The following is a 12,947-nucleotide window of genomic DNA, read 5'->3' as shown; positions in this document are numbered from 1 at the left end:
TTTGTCATAAATATAGTGGGTTAGAGGTGATTAAAACAGTGGGTGTGATATCATAAATACAGAGGGTGTTATATCGTAGTTATCGTGGGCATGGTTTCATACACTGTGTATATCATATGTTGTGTGTGTGATGACATATAGAATGGTGTCAGATCCAGTGGTTTTGTTGTCATAAACACAGTGAGTGTGATGGTATACACAGTGGATATGATGTCATAAATAGAGTGTGTGTGATGTCATAGATACAGTGGCTATGATGTCACATGTATGTTTGATATGATGTCATATACACAGTGTCTAGACTTTCCTGGTGGCTCAGATGATAAAGCGTTTTCCTACAATGCGGGAGACTCGGGTTCAATCCCTGGGTCAGGAAGATCTCCCGGAGGAGGAAATGGCAACCCACTCCAGTATTCTTGCCCGGAAAATCCCACGGACGGAAGAGCCTGGTAGGATACAGTCCATGGGGTCTCAAAGATTCGGACGTGACTGACCAAATTCACTTTCTTTCATATACAGTGGATGTGATGTCACCTGTAGTGGATGTCATGTCATGAATACAGTGGATTTGATGTCCTAACAACAGTAGTTTGCTGTCACAAAGTGTGGATGGGATGTCATATATAGTGCATATGATGCCATACAATAGTGGGTGTGATGTCATACATCCAGTGGGTGTGACATCGATACAGTTGGCGTGATGACACAGGTACAGTGGATGTGATGTCATATATAGTGGGTGTGATGTCATAAATACTGTGTTTTGATGTTGTCAAGATTGAATGTGATGTCATGTATAGTGCATGTGGTGTCATGCATACACCAGACTGATGTCATATATAGGGTGGGTTTGACCTGATCAACAGAATGGGTATGATGACAAAGATACCATGGATTGGTGTCAGATACAGTGGGTGAGATGTCACACATAGTGGCTGTGTTGTCATACTCACATTGTGTGAGACGGCACATATAGTGGACATCATGTCCTAAACATAGTGGTTGTGAAGTCATAGGTGCAGTGGCTGTGATGTGACATGTATAGTGGGTGTGATATCATACAATGGACTTGATGTCATATATTGAGGGTGTGATGTCATGAATACAGTGGATGCGATAGAATGGTTGTTGCTGAACCACGAAAAGATGCCGGGATTCTAAGCCTCCAGAGATGAGGCTTGATCGCTCAGAGGTTTTGTGTAATAAAGTTTTATTAAAGTATAGAGGTGATAGAGAAAGCTTCTGATATAGGCATCAGAAGGGGGCAGAAAGTGTACCCCCTTGCTACTGTTAGCAACGAAGTTATCTACTCTCAAATTAGTTATTAAAATGAATCAAAAGAATGTCTGGAGGTTTTAAAGACCTCACTAGAACTATCCCAATAATTAACATTTGAAGATAACAGGATTAGTCAGAAGGTTTTTTCCAGAGACTGTCCTTCAAGCAGCATACATTATTGTTATATAATCCTAAGGAATGTAGGGGGAAAGAGGGGAAAAAAAAAAGTTCTGTCCTTTCTTCCTCCTTGAGAATTCCAGACCTCTCTCTCCTTGGCTCTCCTTGGGGACCCCTGGACTTCTTATCAATCTGCGTAGGAATCGACTCTCTCATGATGTCACAAATACAGTGGTGTGATATCATAGAGAATGAATATGACACCATATATAGTGCATATGTTGTCATACATATAGTGGGTGTGATATCAATACAGTGGGTGTGATGACACAGATACAGAGGATGTGATATCAGCTATAGTAGGTGTGTTGTCAGATATAGTTGTGTTCTCATACACAGAGAGTGTGTGGTGTCATATCTAGAGGATATGATGTGATAATCATGGGAGTGATGTCACAGTTACAGTGGCTGTCACATATATAGTCGATGTGATGTCATAATCAGTGGAAGTGATACCATATACAAGGGTGTGATGTCATGAATGGAGTGGTGTGATGTCATTTATACAGTGGGTGTGATGACACACATACAGTCGATATGATGTCAGATATAGTGGATGTGATGTCAGATATAGTGGCTGTGTTGTCATACACACATTGTGTGTGATGTCAGATATAATGAATATGATGTCCTACAATAGTGGTTGTGATGACACACATATAATGGCTGTGATTCCCAGGTATAGTGGATCTGATGTCATGAATAGCGTGGATGTGAAGTCATGAATAGCGTGGATATGAAGTCATAAACACAGGAATGATTTCATAAAGAATGGATGTTATGTCATATATACTGCATGTGATGTCATATATATGTGGCTGTGATGTCATATGTACAGTGGGTATGATATCATCGATTCAGTGGGTGTGATGACAGAGATACAGTAGATGTGATGTTAGATAAAGAGGTTCTGTTCTCATACACATAGTGTGTGTGATGTCATATATCGTGGATATGATGCCATAAACATAGTGGGTTTGATGTCACATATAGTGGATGACATCATAGATACAGTGGATGCAATATCACATATAGTTGATGTTTTGTCATCAATACAGTCTGTGTGATATCATAGATATAATTTGTGGGCTATCATAGATTGACTGTTCATGATGTTATATGTAGTGGATAAGGTAGCATGTGTTTGGTGTGTGATGTCATATAGAGTGGGAGTGATGTCAAATGTTGTGGGTGTGATACCGCAAATAGAGTGGTTGTGATGTCACAGACATAGAGGTTGTGTTCATAGATATTGTGGTTTTGAAATCAAAGACAGACAGGATGTGATGTCAGATATAGTGGGAGTGATGTCACAAGAAGAGTGGGGGTTATGCCTTATACAGTGGATGTGATGGTATATATAGAATATATGATGTCACATAGTGGGTGTGGCATCATAAATACAGTGGGTGTGGTATCATAAATACATTAGGGTGATATCATCATTACACTGGGCTTGATTTCATATGTAGTGGATAGGATATCATATGTTGTATGTGTGATGTCATTTAGAGTCAGTGTGATGTCACATGTAGTGGGTGTCTTGTCATAAACACAGGGGTGTGATGTCATAGGTAGAGTGGAAGAGATATCAGATCCAGTGGATATGATGTCACATACAGTGGGTGTGATGCCATTGATCAAGTGGCTGTGATGTCACAGGTAGAGTGGGTGTGATGGCAGATAGAGTGGGTATGATGTCATCAATGCAGTGGGTGTGATGACATAGAGTGTGTGACATCATAGTGTTGGTGGGTGCAACATCACAAATATGCTGGGTGTGATGTCCTAATAACAGTCGGTCTAACGCCATAGATACAATGGTTGTGATCTCATAGACATGGTGGGTGTGATGTCACATATATACACAATGTTATGTCATATACATTGGAATTGATGTCACATAGAGTGGATGGGATGTCATTGATGCAGTGGGTTTGATCATAGATATGGTGGGTGTGATGTCACAGATGGAGTGGATGGAAAATATAGAGTGAGTGTTATGTTATAAATGTGTGTGATGTCATACAGTGGACGAGATGTCATAAATACTGTGGTTGTGATGTCATCAGTAGAGTGTCTGTGATCATAGATATGGTGTGCGTGAAGTAGCAGATAGAGTGGATGTGATGTCAAATATAGTGGTTGTGTTGTCATAAACATAGTGGGTGTGATGTCATATATAGAGCATATGATGTCATACAAAGAGTGGGTGTGATGACACATACAGGTGATGGGGTGTCAGATATAGTGTGTGTGATGTCAGATATAATGGTTGTGATGCCATAAATACAGTGGGTGTGATGTTACAGAAACAGTGGCTGTGATGTCACATGTAGAGTGGATGTGATGTCATATACAATGCATGTGATGTCATTGATAGTGGCCTTTTGTCCTAAATACAGGAGGTGTGATGTCATCAATACAGCGGTGTGAGAACAAAAAAATTGGATGTGATGCCATATATAGTGCATAAGATGTCACCCGTACAGTGGGTGTGATATTATCAATACAGTGGGTGTGATGACACAGATCCACTGGATATGACGTCATATATAGTGGACGTGGTATAAATACAGTGAATGTGATGTGATAAATACAGTTGCTTGATGTCATAAACAGTTGATGTGATGCCAAGTATAGTGAAATTGATGTCATAGGTATGCTTAGTGTGATGTCATATATGCAGTGGGTGTGATGTCATTTATACAGTGCATGTGATGTCACATGTACAGTGGTTGTGATGTCATACACAATGGAAGTGTTGCCACATAGTGGCTATTTTGTCATAAATATAGTGGGTTAGAGGTGATTAAAACAGTGGGTGTGATATCATAAATACAGAGGGTGTTATATCGTAGTTATCCTGGGCATGGTTTCATACACTGTGTATATCATATGTTGTGTGTGTGATGACATATAGAATGGTGTCAGATCCAGTGGTTTTGTTGTCATAAACACAGTGAGTGTGATGGTATACACAGTGGATATGATGTCATAAATAGAGTGTGTGTGATGTCATAGATACAGTGGCTATGATGTCACATGTATGTTTGATATGATGTCATATACACAGTGTCTAGACTTTCCTGGTGGCTCAGATGATAAAGCGTTTGCCTACAATGCGGGAGACTCGGGTTCAATCCCTGGGTCAGGAAGATCTCCCGGAGGAGGAAATGGCAACCCACTCCAGTATTCTTGCCCGGAAAATCCCACGGACGGAAGAGCCTGGTAGGATACAGTCCATGGGGTCTGAAAGATTCGGACGTGACTGACCAAATTCACTTTCTTTCATATACAGTGGATGTGATGTCACCTGTAGTGGATGTCATGTCATGAATACAGTGGATTTGATGTCCTAACAACAGTAGTTTGCTGTCACAAAGTGTGGATGGGATGTCATATATAGTGCATATGATGCCATACAATAGTGGGTGTGATGTCATACATCCAGTGGGTGTGACATCGATACAGTTGGCGTGATGACACAGGTACAGTGGATGTGATGTCATATATAGTGGGTGTGATGTCATAAATACTGTGTTTTGATGTTGTCAAGATTGAATGTGATGTCATGTATAGTGCATGGGGTGTCATGCATACACCAGACTGATGTCATATATAGAGTGGGTTTGACCTGATCAACAGAATGGGTATGATGACAAAGATACCATGGATTGGTGTCAGATACAGTGGGTGAGATGTCACACATAGTGGCTGTGTTGTCATACTCACATTGTGTGAGACGGCACATATAGTGGACATCATGTCCTAAACATAGTGGTTGTGAAGTCATAGGTGCAGTGGCTGTGATGTGACATGTATAGTGGGTGTGATATCATACAATGGACTTGATGTCATATATTGAGGGTGTGATGTCATGAATACAGTGGATGCGATAGAATGGTTGTTGCTGAACCACGAAAAGATGCCGGGATTCTAAGCCTCCAGAGATGAGGCTTGATCGCTCAGAGGTTTTGTGTAATAAAGTTTTATTAAAGTATAGAGGTGATAGAGAAAGCTTCTGATATAGGCATCAGAAGGGGGCAGAAAGTGTACCCCCTTGCTACTGTTAGCAACGAAGTTATCTACTCTCAAATTAGTTATTAAAATGAATGAAAAGAATGTCTGGAGGTTTTAAAGACCTCACTAGAACTACCCCCATAATTAACATTTGAAGATAACAGGATTAGTCAGAAGGTTTTTTCCAGAGACTGTCCTTCAAGCAGCATACATTATTGTTATATAATCCTAAGGAATGTAGCGGGAAAGAGGGGAAAAAAAAAAGTTTTGTCCTTTCTTCCTCCTTGAGAATTCCAGACCTCTCTCTCCTTGGCTCTCCTTGGGGACCCCTGAACTTCTTATCAATCTGCGTAGGAATCGACTCTCTCATGATGTCACAAATACAGTGGTGTGATATCATAGAGAATGAATATGATACCATATATAGTGCATATGTTGTCATACATATAGTGGGTGTGATATCAATACAGTGGGTGTGATGACACAGATACAGAGGATGTGATATCAGCTATAGTAGGTGTGTTGTCAGATATAGTTGTGTTCTCATACACAGAGAGTGTGTGGTGTCATATCTAGAGGATATGATGTGATAATCATGGGAGTGATGTCACAGTTACAGTGGCTGTCACATATATAGTCGATGTGATGTCATAATCAGTGGAAGTGATATCATATACAAGGGTGTGATGTCATGAATGGAGTGGTGTGATGTCATTTATACAGTGGGTGTGATGACACAGATACAGTCGATATGATGTCAGATATAGTGGATGTGATGTCAGATATAGTGGCTGTGTTGTCATACACACATTGTGTGTGATGTCAGATATAATGAATATGATGTCCTACAATAGTGGTTGTGATGACACACATATAATGGCTGTGATTCCCAGGTATAGTGGATCTGATGTCATGAATAGCGTGGATGTGAAGTCATGAATAGCGTGGATATGAAGTCATAAACACAGGAATGATTTCATAAAGAATGGATGTTATGTCATATATACTGCATGTGATGTCATATATATGTGGCTGTGATGTCATATGTACAGTGGGTATGATATCATCGATTCAGTGGGTGTGATGACAGAGATACAGTAGATGTGATGTTAGATAAAGAGGTTCTGTTCTCATACACATAGTGTGTGTGATGTCATATATCGTGGATATGATGCCATAAACATAGTGGGTTTGATGTCACATATAGTGGATGACATCATAGATACAGTGGATGCAATATCACATATAGTTGATGTTTTGTCATCAATACAGTCTGTGTGATATCATAGATATAATTTGTGGGCTATCATAGATTGACTGTTCATGATGTTATATGTAGTGGATAAGGTAGCATGTGTTTGGTGTGTGATGTCATATAGAGTGGGAGTGATGTCAAATGTTGTGGGTGTGATACCGCAAATAGAGTGGTTGTGATGTCACAGACATAGAGGTTGTGTTCATAGATATTGTGGTTTTGAAATCAAAGACAGACAGGATGTGATGTCAGATATAGTGGGAGTGATGTCACAAGAAGAGTGGGGGTTATGCCTTATACAGTGGATGTGATGGTATATATAGAATATATGATGTCACATAGTGGGTGTGGCATCATAAATACAGTGGGTGTGGTATCATAAATACATTAGGGTGATATCATCATTACACTGGGCTTGATTTCATATGTAGTGGATAGGATATCATATGTTGTATGTGTGATGTCATTTAGAGTCAGTGTGATGTCACATGTAGTGGGTGTCTTGTCATAAACACAGGGGTGTGATGTCATAGGTAGAGTGGAAGAGATATCAGATCCAGTGGATATGATGTCACATACAGTGGGTGTGATGCCATTGATCGAGTGGCTGTGATGTCACAGGTAGAGTGGGTGTGATGGCAGATAGAGTGGGTATGATGTCATCAATGCAGTGGGTGTGATGACATAGAGTGTGTGACATCATAGTGTTGGTGGGTGCAACATCACAAATATGCTGGGTGTGATGTCCTAATAACAGTCGGTCTAACGCCATAGATACAATGGTTGTGATCTCATAGACATGGTGGGTGTGATGTCACATATATACACAATGTTATGTCATATACATTGGAATTGATGTCACATAGAGTGGATGGGATGTCATTGATGCAGTGGGTTTGATCATAGATATGGTGGGTGTGATGTCACAGATGGAGTGGATGGAAAATATAGAGTGAGTGTTATGTTATAAATGTGTGTGATGTCATACAGTGGACGAGATGTCATAAATACTGTGGTTGTGATGTCATCAGTACAGTGTCTGTGATCATAGATATGGTGTGCGTGAAGTAGCAGATAGAGTGGATGTGATGTCAAATATAGTGGTTGTGTTGTCATAAACATAGTGGGTGTGATGTCATATATAGAGCATATGATGTCATACAAAGAGTGGGTGTGATGACACATACAGGTGATGGGGTGTCAGATATAGTGTGTGTGATGTCAGATATAATGGTTGTGATGCCATAAATACAGTGGGTGTGATGTTACAGAAACAGTGGCTATGATGTCACATGTAGAGTGGATGTGATGTCATATACAATGCATGTGATGTCATTGATAGTGGCCTTTTGTCCTAAATACAGGAGGTGTGATGTCATCAATACAGCGGTGTGAGAACAAAAAAATTGGATGTGATGCCATATATAGTGCATAAGATGTCACCCGTACAGTGGGTGTGATATTATCAATACAGTGGGTGTGATGACACAGATCCACTGGATATGACGTCATATATAGTGGACGTGGTATAAATACAGTGAATGTGATGTGATAAATACAGTTGCTTGATGTCATAAACAGTTGATGTGATGCCAAGTATAGTGAAATTGATGTCATAGGTATGCTTAGTGTGATGTCATATATGCAGTGGGTGTGATGTCATTTATACAGTGCATGTGATGTCACATGTACAGTGGTTGTGATGTCATACACAATGGAAGTGTTGCCACATAGTGGCTATTTTGTCATAAATATAGTGGGTTAGAGGTGATTAAAACAGTGGGTGTGATATCATAAATACAGAGGGTGTTATATCGTAGTTATCCTGGGCATGGTTTCATACACTGTGTATATCATATGTTGTGTGTGTGATGACATATAGAATGGTGTCAGATCCAGTGGTTTTGTTGTCATAAACACAGTGAGTGTGATGGTATACACAGTGGATATGATGTCATAAATAGAGTGTGTGTGATGTCATAGATACAGTGGCTATGATGTCACATGTATGTTTGATATGATGTCATATACACAGTGTCTAGACTTTCCTGGTGGCTCAGATGATAAAGCGTTTGCCTACAATGCGGGAGACTCGGGTTCAATCCCTGTGTCAGGAAGATCTCCCGGAGGAGGAAATGGCAACCCACTCCAGTATTCTTGCCCGGAAAATCCCACGGACGGAAGAGCCTGGTAGGATACAGTCCATGGGGTCTCAAAGATTCGGACGTGACTGACCAAATTCACTTTCTTTCATATACAGTGGATGTGATGTCACCTGTAGTGGATGTCATGTCATGAATACAGTGGATTTGATGTCCTAACAACAGTAGTTTGCTGTCACAAAGTGTGGATGGGATGTCATATATAGTGCCTATGATGCCATACAATAGTGGGTGTGATGTCATACATCCAGTGGGTGTGACATCGATACAGTTGGCGTGATGACACAGGTACAGTGGATGTGATGTCATATATAGTGGGTGTGATGTCATAAATACTGTGTTTTGATGTTGTCAAGATTGAATGTGATGTCATGTATAGTGCATGTGGTGTTATGCATACACCAGACTGATGTCATATATAGAGTGGGTTTGACCTGATCAACAGAATGGGTATGATGACAAAGATACCATGGATTGGTGTCAGATACAGTGGGTGAGATGTCACACATAGTGGCTGTGTTGTCATACTCACATTGTGTGAGACGGCACATATAGTGGACATCATGTCCTAAACATAGTGGTTGTGAAGTCATAGGTGCAGTGGCTGTGATGTGACATGTATAGTGGGTGTGATATCATACAATGGACTTGATGTCATATATTGAGGGTGTGATGTCATGAATACAGTGGATGCGATAGAATGGTTGTTGCTGAACCACGAAAAGATGCCGGGATTCTAAGCCTCCAGAGATGAGGCTTGATCGCTCAGAGGTTTTGTGTAATAAAGTTTTATTAAAGTATAGAGGTGATAGAGAAAGCTTCTGATATAGGCATCAGAAGGGGGCAGAAAGTGTACCCCCTTGCTACTGTTATCAACGAAGTTATCTACTCTCAAATTAGTTATTAAAATGAATCAAAAGAATGTCTGGAGGTTTTAAAGACCTCACTAGAACTATCCCAATAATTAACATTTGAAGATAACAGGATTAGTCAGAAGGTTTTTTCCAGAGACTGTCCTTCAAGCAGCATACATTATTGTTATATAATCCTAAGGAATGTAGGGGGAAAGAGGGGAAAAAAAAAAGTTCTGTCCTTTCTTCCTCCTTGAGAATTCCAGACCTCTCTCTCCTTGGCTCTCCTTGGGGACCCCTGGACTTCTTATCAATCTGCGTAGGAATCGACTCTCTCATGATGTCACAAATACAGTGGTGTGATATCATAGAGAATGAATATGATACCATATATAGTGCATATGTTGTCATACATATAGTGGGTGTGATATCAATACAGTGGGTGTGATGACACAGATACAGAGGATGTGATATCAGCTATAGTAGGTGTGTTGTCAGATATAGTTGTGTTCTCATACACAGAGAGTGTGGGGTGTCATATCTAGAGGATATGATGTGATAATCATGGGAGTGATGTCACAGTTACAGTGGCTGTCACATATATAGTCGATGTGATGTCATAATCAGTGGAAGTGATATCATATACAAGGGTGTGATGTCATGAATGGAGTGGTGTGATGTCATTTATACAGTGGGTGTGATGACACAGATACAGTCGATATGATGTCAGATATAGTGGATGTGATGTCAGATATAGTGGCTGTGTTGTCATACACACATTGTGTGTGATGTCAGATATAATGAATATGATGTCCTACAATAGTGGTTGTGATGACACACATATAATGGCTGTGATTCCCAGGTATAGTGGATCTGATGTCATGAATAGCGTGGATGTGAAGTCATGAATAGCGTGGATATGAAGTCATAAACACAGGAATGATTTCATAAAGAATGGATGTTATGTCATATATACTGCATGTGATGTCATATATATGTGGCTGTGATGTCATATGTACAGTGGGTATGATATCATCGATTCAGTGGGTGTGATGACAGAGATACAGTAGATGTGATGTTAGATAAAGAGGTTCTGTTCTCATACACATAGTGTGTGTGATGTCATATATCGTGGATATGATGCCATAAACATAGTGGGTTTGATGTCACATATAGTGGATGACATCATAGATACAGTGGATGCAATATCACATATAGTTGATGTTTTGTCATCAATACAGTCTGTGTGATATCATAGATATAATTTGTGGGCTATCATAGATTGACTGTTCATGATGTTATATGTAGTGGATAAGGTAGCATGTGTTTGGTGTGTGATGTCATATAGAGTGGGAGTGATGTCAAATGTTGTGGGTGTGATACCGCAAATAGAGTGGTTGTGATGTCACAGACATAGAGGTTGTGTTCATAGATATTGTGGTTTTGAAATCAAAGACAGACAGGATGTGATGTCAGATATAGTGGGAGTGATGTCACAAGAAGAGTGGGGGTTATGCCTTATACAGTGGATGTGATGGTATATATAGAATATATGATGTCACATAGTGGGTGTGGCATCATAAATACAGTGGGTGTGGTATCATAAATACATTAGGGTGATATCATCATTACACTGGGCTTGATTTCATATGTAGTGGATAGGATATCATATGTTGTATGTGTGATGTCATTTAGAGTCAGTGTGATGTCACATGTAGTGGGTGTCTTGTCATAAACACAGGGGTGTGATGTCATAGGTAGAGTGGAAGAGATATCAGATCCAGTGGATATGATGTCACATACAGTGGGTGTGATGCCATTGATCGAGTGGCTGTGATGTCACAGGTAGAGTGGGTGTGATGGCAGATAGAGTGGGTATGATGTCATCAATGCAGTGGGTGTGATGACATAGAGTGTGTGACATCATAGTGTTGGTGGGTGCAACATCACAAATATGCTGGGTGTGATGTCCTAATAACAGTGGGTCTGACGCCATAGATACAATGGTTGTGATCTCATAGACATGGTGGGTGTGATGTCACATATATACACAATGTTATGTCATATACATTGGAATTGATGTCACATAGAGTGGATGGGATGTCATTGATGCAGTGGGTTTGATCATAGATATGGTGGGTGTGATGTCACAGATGGAGTGGATGGGAAATATAGAGTGAGTGTGATGTTATAAATGTGTGTGATGTCATACAGTGGACGAGATGTCATAAATACTGTGGTTGTGATGTCATCAGTACAGTGTCTGTGATCATAGATATGGTGTGCGTGAAGTAGCAGATAGAGTGGATGTGATGTCAAATATAGTGGTTGTGTTGTCATAAACATAGTGGGTGTGATGTCATATATAGAGCATATGATGTCATACAAAGAGTGGGTGTGATGACACATACAGTTGATGTGGTGTCAGATATAGTGTGTGTGATGTCAGATATAATGGTTGTGATGTCATAAACACAGTGGGTGTGATGTTACAGATACAGTGGCTGTGATGTCACATGTAGAGTGGATGTGATATCATATACAATGCATGTGATGTCATTGATAGTGGCCTTTTGTCCTAAATACAGGAGGTGTGATGTCATCCATATAGAGGTGTGAGAACAAAAAAATTGGATGTGATGCCATATATAGTGCATAAGATGTCACCCATACAGTGGGTGTGATATTATCAATACAGTGGGTGTGATGACACAGATCCACTGGATATGACGTCATATATAGTGGACGTGGTATGAATACAGTGAATGTGATGTGATAAATACAGTTGCTTGATGTCATAAACAGTTGATGTGATGCCATGTATAGTGCAAGTGATGTCATAGGTATGCTTAGTGTGATGTCATATATGCAGTGGGTGTGATGTCATTGATACAGTGCATGTGATGTCACATGTATGGTGGTTGTGATGTCATATACAATGGAAGTGTTGCCACATAGTGGCTATTTTGTCATAAATATAGTGGGTTAAAGGTGATTAAAACAGTGGGTGTGATATCATAAATACAGAGGGTGTTATATCGTAGTTATCCTGGGCATGGTTTCATACACTGTGTATATCATATGTTGTGTGTGTGATGACATATAGAATGGTGTCAGATCCAGTGGTTTTGTTGTCATAAACACAGTGAGTGTGATGGTATATACAGTGGATATGATGTCATAAATAGAGTGTGTGTGATG

This window comes from Cervus elaphus, chromosome X (genome assembly GCF_910594005.1).
Source record: "Cervus elaphus chromosome X, mCerEla1.1, whole genome shotgun sequence".
Lineage (NCBI taxonomy): Eukaryota > Metazoa > Chordata > Mammalia > Artiodactyla > Cervidae > Cervus > Cervus elaphus.
This window is presented reverse-complemented; position numbering follows the sequence as displayed.